Raw genomic sequence first — 14529 nt, forward strand, 5'->3', positions numbered from 1 at the left:
AGAAGAGTCTGGGAAAGACCACAAGTAGGGCGTCAAGTCAACAGTTCTACCCTATTGCTGCCCTCCAGCATCTAGCATTCAGTGGCGTTTAGCCAGCTGCTAAATTCCATACACCATTTTCACTGGTGAAAGACAGTAGGAACAAGTTGGTAAAGGTGGGGAAACCTCAGGGTGGGTGTGTCAATGTGGTCCTCTAGCCCTCTAGAGTGTGTTCTTGAACTCTGATAATGCTTCCTGCTTGTCTGAATTAGGCATGTGTGTAGAAACTACCAAAGGTCCATATAGTCAAAGCTATGGTTTTCCCAGTAGTGATGTATGGAAGTGAGAGCTGGACCATAAAGAAGGTTGATCGCTGAATAATTGATGCTTTTGAATTGTGGTGCTGGAGGAGACTTTTGAGAGTCCCATGGACACAAAAAAGAAGATCAAACCTATTCATTCTGAAGGAAATCAGCTCTGAGTGCTCACTGGAAGGACAGATCGTGAAGCTGAGGCTCCAATACTTTGGCCACCTCATGAGAAGAGAAGACTCCCTGGAAAAGACCCTGATGTTGGGAAAGATGGAGGGCACAAGGAGAAGGGGATGACAGAGGACAAGATGGTTGGACAGTGTTCTTGAAGCTACAAACATGAGCCTGACCAGACTGCGGGAGGCAGTGGAAGACAGGAGTGCCTGGCGTGCTCTGATCCATGGGGTCACGAAGAGTCGGACACGACTAAACGACTAAACAACAACAACAACGTAGAAACTAGCCTATTGCGCAAAGGCAATTTTTCATTCATTGATCTACCAACTTTTGCCTCTGGCACAGCCCACTACTGGCATGTGGCCCTTCAAAAGTTGCTTGGAAGGCAATGTGGCTCTTGGGCTGAAAAAGTCCCCCAGCCCTAGTATAGAGTATGTACAAAACATGGCAAAATATTTGCCCGTAAAATTTATAAGCTTAAACTGTATTACCAGAAGTAGGGCACTTCTGAGCTGTTTACGATCTAGGGAAAGGTTTTCCCTAATGCGGTGACAACTGTACCCTCACATTTCTTGGTTGATCAGCAGAGTGGGAAATTGAGGCCCCTCACAGCAGAAATTCCACATCTACACTTGTCACATACTATATATTGGCTCCTTATGAATTCCTGCATGGAGAATTTGGAGCTGTGCAAAGCAAAGCCCAGTGTTACAGGAGATGCAGCAAAACACATAGTTTTAATTGTGGACCTTTGTCCTTAATTCATGCCCTCCATCTTTAGCATGTGGGTTTGCAGCTACAAGTGCATCACTTCCTGCTTTAAGGTGAGTCACACACCGCCAATCTCATACCATTCCCAACTTTTTAAAGTGAGGGTATCACACGTGAACTGGAAGGCTGTGTACACCGTACATTGAATGCACATGATATCTCCCCAAGAATCCTGGGAAATGCATTGTTAAGCTTGCTGGGAATTGTAGCTCTCTCTGTCTGTCTGGGGGGGGGGGGGTAAGCGCCAGCTCCCAGAATTCCAGAGGAAAGGTAATGTCCTTTCTGTATGGCGTTGTACACGTGAAGTGGTGACCACAAGCGAAGTGGGACAGAATTCCTTCACTTCATTTCAGGATCTATCCTGCCCAAACTCTTCTTTCCGCACCACCAATGAAAGTATAGGGGCCGTGTCCTCTTTTGCGCCTGGTAAACCACAGCAGCCGCCACTGCCCCTTGGTTTTTATTCGAGGTGTGTGTTGGGGGGGGGATTCCCGCCTCGTGTCTCCAGCGTGACGAAAAGGCCCCCGTTTCCCGCTCCCCTCAGTATCTGCAGCTGCAGTTTTCCTTGTCGGGCAGCAGGCGGCTCCCGCGCTCGGCTGGCGCCGCCTCAGATGCGCGCAGAGCGGCTGGCAGGCGAGGAGAGGGAACGCAGGAAATTTCCTGCTTGGCCGACAGCGGGGTCCCTCCAGCCGCGGCAGGGCGAATGCCAGGGCGTCCCCCGCTCGCCTCCGCCTCAGTCCGCCAGCGACGCTGCGAGGAGGGCATGAGGAGCCGGCGCGCCTGCAGGAGCCGAGCTGGCCGAGTCCCCCGGAGGTAAGGCAGCAGGGCACGAGGCCAGCGGCCGGCGAGCTGCCTTGCTGCTGCTACTGCTGCTCATTCTCCAGGCATGCCAGTCCCGGCGGCGGGTGTGCTTGCTTGCGTGCGTGCGTGTGGTTTGCCTCTGAGCCTCCGGGGCTTTGCACACAGCAGGGCAGGCGGGCTGCTTCCGCGGTTCCTCCACGCCCAGTCCCGAGCTGCGCCAGGGCATGGAGCGGGCGGGCGGGCGGGCAGGCGCCTCCTCTCCGCCGCAGAGGGGCACCGGCTGCCCCCGAGGCTCTCCTGGGCGACAGAGGAGGAGAAGGAGCCGGCTCTTCCCTGGTTGCGAGGGGGTGTGAGGAGGGGGAGAGAAAAGGAGATGTCTCCTGCCCCACAGTCGCTTTGGCTAGCTGCCGCCGGGGGCGGGAGGGGGGGTGTCAGAGGCGGAAACGGCATTTCCCTTTGCATGGAGAGCGCCATGGAGGAGGGGAGGGAGCCCCAGCCGCTCTCGCGCAGGTGGCGGAAAAGTCGTCAGCTGGGCTTGGAACGAAACGCAGGAGAGCCGGTTTCGCGGTGGGGGGGGGGGGCTGGAGGCGAAAAGATTTGGCGAATCAGAACTCCGAGCCCCCCCCCCCGTGCGCCAGGTGTGGCGGGTGGCCGGGAAGGTGTTTGTTTGCCTGGTGTGCTCACTGCAGCCTCCCTCCAAACGTTAAGAAATGTCTCTAACGCGGTCGCACCACATCGCCACACATCCATCGCTGTTCTTGCCTGTCGCCGCCGCTGTGCTTGTGAAAAAGGGAGAGAGCCCAGCAAATCTGTGTTAAATACCCTCTTAAAAGCAGCCCTTGGTGCCAAATGTAGCCGGGACATTGAATAGCACCGAGCATTTTATATAACACCTTGGGGAGTAGTTTTGGGAGAATTTAACGTATGTTTAGTAAAGTCAACTGCACCACAGTCCTGCAAGGTAGACCACTGTTGCTGGTTTGGAATGATGCTGATGTTGAAATGGTGACCGGCCTAAAGCCATTTACAGTACAGCCCATGGCAAGCTTTACCTAGATGCATGCACTGCTCTGTTCAGTGGTGTGTGGTTGCTAATAAGTACGTTTGGTATTGCAGCCTTGGTAATATTTGAATTGGGGGCTTCCTGGCTTAGCCACAGCACTACAGCTGGTTCAAAATGTGGAAAATTTGCAATGGATACTGAGGCTCATGCAATACGTTTTTGTGATTCTGCATAATATGTACCGTATGTATACATTGCTTTGCTTTCAGGGCTACAAACCTAACCAGGAAAAGGCAGTTTCTCATCTATCCTATCAGATTTTGGTCATGATGGCATCTGTTGCACTTCGACCACTCAGGGGAAAAACAATGAAAAATAGTAATCAAATATCTGTACTCAGGCTTTTGGTGCAACCTTTCCAGCAGTTGGGTTTTTTAAATTGAAACAAATTAGCATAGTTATGCATCTTTTACATAGTAAGAAGCTGTCTTATGCAAATGATGTGGAGCTTAGCTCATGGCAATGATGGAGTCTGCTATGATGAGCGCCTTTGTGCTTGATATGCTTTGGTTATATTTTTTTCTCTTCTGGATGGCATTGAGTCAGAAGGTGTTAAAATTGTGTACAATTTGTTTTCTCGGGCAAGTAACGGTTTGGTTTTTCCCTGAATTTGAGAAACTTGAGGTGTAACCGAGTGCTCGCTGGACCAGAAATTTAGTGCTGCTCGTTCTTCCGTCGTCCAGAGAGAGAATTATTTAGAATGTTTATAGGTTTGCTTTGTTGTGGTTTTCTAGGAATAACGTCTGTTCTGCCAACCTTTGTAATAAAGAGACAATCGTGCCCTAGAAGACATTATGGAGATGTTATTACTTTATTTTTTTGTCGTGAAATGTTACTAGGTGGATGGATAAATTGCAGTTCACTGAACTTGCAGTGCATCCACGTTTACTCTGAAACCACTGTGACTTATTAATGTAAACTTGCTTCCAAATAAGTGTGTTTCTGTTTAACATTCTAGTATACAACACACTTTACAGCAGGAGAAGGAAGATCTTAGGCTTGTAGGAACTAGAACCCCAAGATCCATTAACTAGAACGAGGTGCAAAAGTCATGCAGTTCTGAGCCCAGGAATTTCTGACTCCCATCTCTCAAAGTAGACCTTGCTCTACCTTCTGCCAAGTGCTACTAATTCAATTTGGAGGCAATCCTCTAAGGATTCAATTGTTTATAATTATTTCCATTTTGCAGACGAGGAACTGACTCTCAAAGCAAGTGTGCTAAAGCCTTGGGTCATATGGTGAGCTAGAAGGAGTCTGTGGAACCTATTTCCAGAACCCACATGTCGTTCTCCCTCTATACCATGTAGTAAACCTGCCCTGTGTCCTGACATTACCACCTTGTGGATTTTCCCACCCCTGCTATTGTCAGCTTGTTATGTGGAGCAGGAACAGGAATCACACAATGTGATGTCAGGACATCGGGCAAGTTTACTACGTGTCACAAAGTGGGACAGCTTGACTAGGGATACAGTTTTCAGAACCATCCATGTGCTTCTCATAATGTGCAGTCCTGCACTGGGGGATTAGTTAGCTCTGACTTCTTCTTTTTGTAAATGACTTCCCAAGTGTTTCTAGGGTCATGACTGTGTGAAGAAAGTAGCATCTGACCAAATCAATCTACAAATATAGCCACAACTTCCCAGTAGTGATCTGTGTGATTGCTTTGACGTGCCTGTTAGCCACAGTGCTCGTATGAATTGCTTCTGCAAATCTGTGGCTGTGTCAGGTCAGACATTACTCCCCCCACCCCGCCTTGTATCCCTAAGGCAACTTAAATATCTCTGTCTACAATCTGAACCACCTCTAGTCTTCAGTAATGTGTGATGGTGGCAGCTGCAGTTGAAGTTAACAAGATTTTCTCCTGATTTATGAGAATTGTGTGTTTGTAATCTCAGCCCAGATAGGACGGTCCAGTCCAAAGTAGAACCTTAGTAGCTGGTTTTCATAGACACCTTGTCATGCATGGTATGAATTTCAATTTGAGAGTGGGATAGGTAAAGAATGTATAATTTTATACCAGCATATTACCTTTCCATCTCTAAAATGTGGTGCCTAATCAATGAATTGTTTATAGAACTATATTTGTTTTTTAAACTTGAGATATGGAGCAGAGTTAAGATTATTGTGATGGCTACTGAAGACAGAAATGGTTTGGTTTTTTTACATTTCATTATTTTCTGGTGTTTAAATTGCCTTAACTCTGCACTGATTCCCCTCCCTCTCTATTGACACGTAGAGATGTCAACGTGACAAATTAATTTAATTAAGGCTAATGTTACCCTTGCTGAGTAAATCTAGTTCATGTATATTTGTTTTTGTGGACAGTGATATTGTCTAGTTACTTTTTCTCTATGGGTCTGTTGTAGAAGGGCAAAATCGAGTGCACCAGATAGCATGCTTGCACAGATTTGCCCAGGATTTTATTTTCATGGGGGCTAATATGTAGCAGCACAATGGCTCTTCTAACTTAAATAAGAGTTCTAAACTAAAAGGAAGATAGAAATAGCACTGAAGGCCAGAGCTGCAAACTTTACTTCTCTTAGTTCACTTAGCTAAAGTGCTACGGAAACTGTGTGTGGACCCAGGATCAGGCGTTGAACTCGAGAGTCTATGCCCTAGGTGATTTCAGATCTTTATTTGTGAAACAGGGTCACAGGCATAGACCCCGCACCAAGCCTTAGCTTTAAAGTCCAGTGGTGAGTTTAAAGATGCTCCTGGGGTTTGGTAGAGAGGGGAGAGTAGAGAGGATCTTGTCAGGGGTGCTGAGGGAGGATGGAACAATGGTATAGCCTAGTTTACTCCTGGCAAGTGTGTATAGGAATGGCAACATCAATATTGCTATTTGGAGGCAAGGTATATTGACTTGAATTAAGAACCATTTAAATACTGCATGTCCAGGTTACAGATGTGAAATTTGTGTGCTAGTGTTGAAGTCAGGAGAACTAAGCTGCTAGAAATAAGCAGTGATTGTGAAGAAAGTTTTTTGCAGATACAGTAGATACATTCATAGCACATACCCCGCCCCCACAAAGAAGCCCAAGAACTATAGTTTTATATGGGTATTGGGAATTATAGCGCTGTGAGGGGTAAACTACGTATCCCAGGATTCTCTTAAGGTTTAGGAAATGCACTTCTGATGTGCTTTAAAGGTATGAAATGCACACAATCTATCTTTGGCATCATTATACATCTCAGAGACTGCAATTAGGTGTGTATGGGTTGATCCTTACATCATGCAGGGCTTATTGCAGATAAGAGATCAAAAATCCCCATGTCATTTTATGTGGCTCTTAGTGATACTGCTATAATGGCTAGGCCCCATTTTCAATTCTCAGGACTTAGAACATCTGTTCATTTTGAATGAATGAAGCACATCAAATGAAAGAGGAAGCTCATGTTGTATTAGGACAAAACTGAATGTTTGCCTTGACCTTTATGTATTCCATACAATGGCTTTTGTTGTTAAAAAATAGTGGGAAGAATTCAACATTATGATGTTTCTGTTTGCCTAATGGAATGATCTCCTGTCTCCTCCCACATGTTGTTCTGGGTCCCTCCCCCAGCCCTCCAGAGTTAATAATTGGAATGTGTGGGGTTGAAGGAGAGGGGAAAGCCCTGTTGCAATAGCAATTGTCCTTGGATGGGGTTCCACGAGTAGTGAGACCAGTTAGCTGAATTTGTGCCAGTTGCTTGGATCCTAATAGTCTTCTGTGAAAGGAATGGAATTCATGTTAATATGCAAGGCTTTCCCTGTTCTGCAGACCCTTCATCCTTTGAAAATCTCTTGGGGAATGGAGGGACTTTTGGAAGTGGTGATGGATATAGTCCAATGGGTTACATGATTATGAACAGCTGTAGTCCTGTCTTCTAAAAATGTATTTATCTTAATTGACTAAAACAGCAGTATTAATTGAATTAATTGATTCATCATTTCTGAAACCTGTTTGTTTTTGGAGCAGGCATTTGAGTATACGTACACATTGATCAAGTGAGGAAGGGCATATTTTTGTTTTGCCAGCAAAGAACCCAAGAGTTGTACATAGAATCGTAGAATTGTAGAATTGGAAGTGATCCTTAGGACCATCTGGTCCAACCCCCTGCAATGCAAGAATCTCAGCTAAAGCATCCCTGACAGATGGTCATCCATTATTTGCTTAAAAACCTCCAGGAGAGTCTGCACCTTCCAAGGGAGTCCATTCCACTACCTGTTCAGTTCATTAAAGCCCTTTACAGGTGTTCACACTGGGTACAATGGGTATGTGGAGAGAAACATTATAGTGGCAGGGTATACTCTTGACCAATGTGTGTTTTAAACAAATAACTGAAGGGAGTCTTCATGTGCATACTAGTTAATGTATAGAGATGTCTCCATGTAATTGCTAGCCAATTGGTTAGAATCCTCAGATAGCAGCAGCAGAGGAAAGGATTAATTTTCCTCTACCTATCTTCTGTGATCCAATTGGTATTTGTTCTTTAAAAACATAAATGCAAAGATAAATTTAATGTCCCATCTACTTGAGTGCAAATAGGTGTTGCTCAAAGGAATATACTTGGGGGTGGGGAATTGCTAGCCATTGTGCATAAGTATTTTATGTAGGTCTCTTCAATTACTTGCCCACACGGGTTACATATTGACATAAGATGGTTTGCTTACTTACAGATTCTTGTACTGAGTGTAAAATATGGCCTGTGGGGAATATGGCGATTGCATCCGCTTGTTTCTTGTTGTTCTAGCATACAAAGGACCTTTTGAGTAGAAATTGTAGCTAAATGTGAAAGATTTCATTTTGTGGTGAGCATGGCATTGTTCTTTGGTCACAATTCTGTTATTGATTTTTAAAAATATATTTATTTATTTATTTTGCAGCCTAGGCTGAAGTTGGTTGTCCTTTTAGTCTAAAGCCTCAGAAAAGAATATGCTATTCAAAGCATTTCATTTTACATTCCATTTGCAATAGGAGTATTATTGCTAAGCTACTTTTAGTGTGGTAATTGCTGTTTTGTCTGAATAACACGTATTATTTAAACTGATTTTTCTCTGGGTCAGGCTTCATATACTAACTAGACCCTGGAGTGATGAGTTTGATTGCTACTTATTCACTATGTAAATTATCTGATTTTAAAATAAATATTATTTGCTGTAACATCTTATCACTTTTATAATGTGTTCTGCACAGGAAAGAACATGAAACAGATTTAAATGTTATGGTGATTTTATTCCTAGAATTTAACGTTATAGGCTGAACATTAAGATAAGCTTTTGAATGGTAAGAGCAGTTCAGTAGTAGAGTCAATTGCCCAGGGAAGGAAATCAATCTCTTGCTGAAGGTCTTCATGCAGATGCTAGGCAGTCTGATATTGGGATGATTTAGCTCAGGATTTCCTGTGTTTGATTGATCTACAAGTCCCCTTCCAACTCTATTATATGAATGACAGGGTTTGGGGGTCAGAAACCCTACGACGTTTGCAGTTTACTGATAAAGTTTGCCAGTAAACAACAGTATCAACAAAATTTTAACACTGCAAACTTATTCACACTAAAAATAAATAAATAAATCCTGTTAGTATCTACTGCTGTGCTAAAATGCAAATTAAAGGAAGACAAGCAATCAATATTTTTTAATATTTAAAGAGTGTATTTTTAAAAACCCCACTTCCTTTCCCTGTTGAATCTTTCTGTCTTTCCTTGTTTGACTCAGCAATATTAGGCTGTGTTGTAGATGCACTAAAGGGTTGCTGTCTGTTAAGGCTTTAGTACACCTGGCGGATTCTTGACTCTGAAGATAGACTTTCCTGCAGCTAGTATTCTTTAAAAAGGCATTCTTTGTGGTACCACCTCATTTATGGAACCCCCTTCCCTCCAACAGGCCCTGATTATTAGTTACAGTCCTTATTTTCTGATACTTGTTTGTAGTAAAATATTTCCCCTGTTTTTGCATTGGGGGGATGTGGTAAAACGTTGCTAGTGTGATTTGCTAGCATTATCACGCTTCAGGTTCAGATAATTCCCCAGTGTCTTATCTAGAAGTTAAAAGATCTAAGGTTGTGGTTGGATGCATGAACATCACAACTGCAATTCTATTTATGAACTTACCTGGGAATAAACCCCATCGAACTAAATACCACTTACTTCTGAGTAAACATGCATAAGATTATGCAAAAGGGCACTGTAGTTCATAGTCTACCATTTTGCACACTGTGGCAGATATGTTGTTTTGAACTCTTCACAACATATTGTTATGACTATTTTGTTTTTCTACATGTATGTGTAGGTTTTTGTTCATTTGGAAAATCACTTTATTGGTGTTTGGTGGAGGGCAGGGCTAATGCAATACAGACAGCAGACAAGAGCCTGAAATAGTGTGTAATAGTGGAGGAGTTCGGATTCACAGGCATGGCAACCTTCACTTTTCTTGGGGCTTCTCCATACTCACTATACTGTTGTCTCTGATAGGTCAAGATTGGGTGCATTTCTTCTGGACCCAACTGTGCGCAATATTTCTAGGTGGCGATTGTGGCCAGATGAAATTAACATTAAGATTGTATTTATTTAAAAATACCAAATGTCACCACATACTAGTAATTATCAGAATGTTACAAGTTTTCTTTTCACTTCTAAGGAAAACAGAAATTGGGTTATTGCGTCTGATGTTTTATTTAACTCTCTGTGCAGCATTTCTATGTTCATCCACCTTAGGAGGAATCCTGATGTGATTGTACCGTCCTTCTCACACTCTGTGATGCCATAAAAATATTCCATTGACCTGACACAGATACTGAACATCCGTACCTCCTACAGAAAGCAGGAAGAGGACAGCATCTCTGAAAAATTAGACCATGCATCCTGAGAATTCAACATCTAGATGAAATACAGTCTTTATTGATTTTCTTAACAAATGATGTTTCTCTTATGTTCCAAGAGGAATGCATTTCAGACTTTAAAGAGAGCGGAAACATTAACTTTCCTTTGTAACTATGAATGGTCTTGTTTATTGCACTATAAAAAGCTGTATTTTTACAAAGTTCAGATATGCTGATGTATGGGTTCCTTTTTAAGGAGGTAATTGTTTTAAGTTAGAATTATCACGTTTTCTGACATTATTATGCTGCTCAAGTAGATATAGCTCATGTTTTTCAATTTTTCAATTATTGGAAGTTAGCGCTGACCAACATAAAATAAATGATTGCTTATATTTTACCTTTACTGTGTAAATGTTAATTATGTTATTATGCTCTGATAAAATCAATGATTTAGTATAGGATAAATATAGAAAGGTCATTGCAGCAAAAAAATATCACTGGAGCAAGAATATTGACGTATCTCCCAGGACCGGTATGAGGGGCAGACCATGATGGTGGTTTCCCTTGGTGGTATATTGCTAGTGAAACCACCACCGCTCAGTGAGGGATAAACAAGCTGCAGCTGGCCACTGTAGGTAGAGGGGCTCAGAACCGTGGCAATTCCACCAGCGATATATGTCACAGGGGTCCCTCTATCTTGGGGAATGGAGGGCTAGCTCAGCTGGGGGGCATTGAGCAGCAGGCTGAGGCCAGCTGCATTATATTGCCCCTGACCTGCAACCCGAGGTACATGATAAAATACTAAAGCACAGAATCCAATTTTTCACTATAAAAAATTATACTGCTTGTTTCATTATTTTTGTCTAAGATCAAGTGTAGCATCTGTTCTTATCAGTTAAACAAAAATTATATTGTTTTTGCACTTACTGGTTTATTTACTGATTTGAGACTGATTTAATCTATTATTTTAAAATTAATAATAATAATAATAATCTAAACATTGCAATACTACTGTATTGCTATAGGCATGTGGTTCCCTCTATGGTGAAGCAACTAGAATGTTGAACTTAGATTTAGGAAACAGGGTTCAGCTCCTGCTCAGCTATGACATTGCTGTCTTTCAGCCTAACTTTCCATTTTTAAGGATTGTCGTAAGGTTACAGTGTTCTTTGGAGAAAGGGTGGGGTAAAAATGAAAACATTCTGTTGCTTTTCCATAGCTTCCACACACAAACCAGGAGATTGTCAGAGGTAGGTCGCATGGCAAGTAAGTGTAGTTGCCTATTACTATTACAGTGGTACCTCGGGTTACATACGCTTCAGGTTACAGACTTCGCTAACCCATAAATAGTAACTCGGGTTAAGAACTTTGCTTCAGGATAAGAACAGAAATCGGGCTCCGGCGGCGTGGTGGCAGCAGGAGGCCCCATTAGCTAAAGTGGTGCTTCAGGTTAAGAACAGTTTCAGGTTAAGTACAGACCTCCGGAACGAATTAAGTACTTAACCTGAGGTACCACTGTATCAACCTTCTGCTTATGTCCCTATGCAGTGGGCAAAATATAAGAAAAGCAGCATAAGAAAAGCTGCTCAGAAAACAAAAGATGAGTTTAAAAACAATACAAAATGGACATCTGCGGCAGAGATCTGTTCCTCCCACTGGGGAAGCCTACATTTACCAGCTCAGTTGGTAAAACATGAGACTCTTAATCTCAGGGCCATGGGTTCAAGCCCCACATTGAGCAAAAGATTCCTGCATTGCAGGGGGTTGGACTAGATGTCCCTCGTGGTCCCTTCCAACTCAACAATTCTATGATTTTATGACTACAGAAAACATATGGTTTATCTATCCACCCAGTCTAGTACCTCCAAAAAAATACTACTGGTATTAAGAAAGCCAGTATTATTTGATTGCATTTGCTGCAATTAGTTTTTTCTTTTTCCTTGTTCTTGCTGAAAGCGCTCAATATAGCTTAGTACAGCTCCTTAGTAACAAGGTGTTGCTGCTGGCTTTTGCAAATTCTGCAGCCCATGATATTTTTAGCCCTTAACTTCAACTGCACCTTACCTTGGCTATCCTTGTACTTTTACTTTTGAGATTTCTAGTATTGAAGTAAGTTAATCGGCTTTTGCATTTAGTGCATAGCCAGCTCTACTGGTATGGAGGTTGCCTGACATGCTCTAGCAGTAATAACAAACTGTATTTGGGGCGTGAATAAAGTAAATAAGGTGAGAAAATTTTCCACCCTAAAGGCAAACAGAGGTAGTTCGTGCTTCCTGTGTGCACTCTATTGATATATATATATATTTAAAACCCAGCCATATTTGACAAAAATGGTCAAGCATGAAGATGCATGAAAAGATATTAACAGATGTTTCATAAATAACAAACCTTGGTTTGATTTTAAGCAGGTAGCATTGCAAAAGTAATTAGAAATGCCTCCTATTTAAGTATGATTTGCCAGATGTTTCCCACATAATATTGCTAACGTTTATACAGAAAATTTTAGGTTTGCATAAAATGGTATAAACAAGTGCTGGGATATTCAGAGTATTTTCTGTACTTGGAATCCTGAATACTTTTTCCTGGGGGGAAAAACTTGCTTATGTTTGTTTCTATGGACTTGAGGATTCATTGAGTCCCCAGCTTTTATATTAATCTTCAGTCCTATATCGAGTTTTATGCTCGTCCTGCTCATTATCTACAGCATAATCCTATTCCCTGTTCTGTAGGGTTTTGCAGTGGTTTAATGGTATGGTGTAATCCTATCTGTGCCTACTCAGAATAAGTGGTGTCTTTTATGACATTTCTGGGGCACTTCCGGGTTCAGCGCTGTGCATATGTGTGCAATTGCATAAATATCGGTCACACCTAAAAAGGGTTGCTGGTACAATGAAACCAGAGCTCTTGTCTTCCACTGTTACATTGTTATTGGGGTGGTTGTACTTATTTATTTGGTTCTGCTGCAAATTCCTGAAACAATGGCTCTTATGTGTGCTTGGCAATAACTTCTCCTTTTTGAGGTGGCAGAGGGAGTAACAAGAAACTGAATCAAATCTAGTGTTTCTGTGTGTCAATACTTTGAGTAAACAAGCTTGTCCGTGAAGCAAAATTGTATAAAGAAACACCTGAAGAATGTTCTAGGTGCAGCAGCAGATGTGGATAACAACCTGGGGTTCAACAAGACAGTGATGGTGTGGCTCCGTAGGAAAGTTAATCCGGGTTTATGAGCACGCTACTCGGGATGAAGTTCCAGTCCACTTGTAGAATCAGAAACTGCCTCCTCAGAATGGTTCAGTTGCCCCCCCCCCCTTATTATGATTTTGCATGACATGTCTCTCTCTCTCTCACACACACACAATATGTTTTGTCAGGCTTTTGGTTGTTTCCCCCCTGAACATTCTGTTTTTGTTTTAATGAGCTGGATCCTTTGTTTCATATTGCTATGTTTTTGCTCTCTGTTCTCAGATTTTACTGCATTTTAATCGTAAGCCACCTTAGGGAGCCCTTGCCGGGGCTAAAAAGGTGAGTGTAAATTATTTTAGAAATAACATTTTAAAAACCTTGTTGAATGGCCCACTTCGCCTCCACTATAGCTAAGGCTCTTATTCCATTGTATTCTGGTTAGCTGTGTTGCTCTACAGCAACCTTCGCAAACATGGTGCCTTCCAAATGCTTTGAGCTACAACTTCCATCCTCCCCTACCAGCACATCTGGAGGGCACCATGTTGGCACAGGCAGCACTACAGCTTATGTATCCTAGTGCTAGGCTCTAATACAATCGACAGTCCCACCCTAATGACAGAACATAGAGACACCATTTCATGCTATTGCATAAATGTGTCCTAGAAAGCAAAGCCTGACATAGCTCTGGAAAATCTCACTAAACACAGATCTCATTCCAGTTTTGCATTAAATATATGGGATGATGGAATAGGGTAATGCCAGCTGCACGTGCTAGTGGACTCCCACCCCCACCCCCGGCTCATAAAGTTGACTTCAGTAATTAAATGAGAAAGCAAAACAGCATCAGCACTATCCAGTTGAATGCATGCTGTAAAGAAAATGAAATGGCTTAAGTTGGAATGAGTTGTCATGGAAATATTGGAGGCAGAACTTCAGTCAGACAGGGAAATATGATATATTGCTTGTAAATGGGTAATATCATTACAGTTATTATCCATGCAGTGAAGAGTTGGTTTTATAACTACTGAGCAATATTATATATACATAAAAATTATCCCTTCCATTTCTTTTCTTTAATAAAGATTCGTTTTGTCATACTTGACAAACCTCTGCTTGAAAATCTCCAAGGAAGGCGAGTCCACCACCTCTTGTGGGAGTCTGTTCCACTGTTAAACAGCTCTTACTGTCAGAAAGTTAATCCTGATGTTTATTTGGAATCTACTTTATGAAGCCATTGGTTTGGGTCCTAGTCTCCAGAGCAGGAGAAAGCACATTTGCTCCCTCTTCCATATGACAGCCCGTTAGATATTTGAAGATGGCTATCATATCTCCTCTCAGTTTCCTCTTTTCCAGGCTAAACATACCCAATTACCTCAACCATTCCCCATAAGCCTTGGTTTCCAGACCCTTTATCATCTTGGTCACCCACCTTTTCACACTTCC

The 14529-nt window shown here is 42.5% G+C and overlaps 1 protein-coding gene across 4 annotated transcripts in view; it reads left to right on the plus strand.

Annotated features, from left to right (window-relative positions):
- Positions 1-14529, plus strand: part of PTPRE (protein tyrosine phosphatase receptor type E) — a 140419-nt gene that overhangs the window by 39994 nt on the left and 85896 nt on the right. The window contains exon 1 of one of the 4 annotated variants that reach the window (XM_081912693.1): positions 1862-2051. The exons of the other annotated variants lie outside the window; for them this stretch is intronic. The gene's annotated coding sequence lies outside the window, so the exon portion shown is untranslated. Of the gene's footprint in view, positions 1-1861; positions 2052-14529 lie in introns of those variants that run through there. 4 annotated transcript variants of the gene reach the window in all.

Source organism: Podarcis melisellensis (assembly GCF_964234715.1).
Source record: "Podarcis melisellensis genome assembly, chromosome: 5".
NCBI classification, from domain to species: domain Eukaryota; kingdom Metazoa; phylum Chordata; class Lepidosauria; order Squamata; family Lacertidae; genus Podarcis; species Podarcis melisellensis.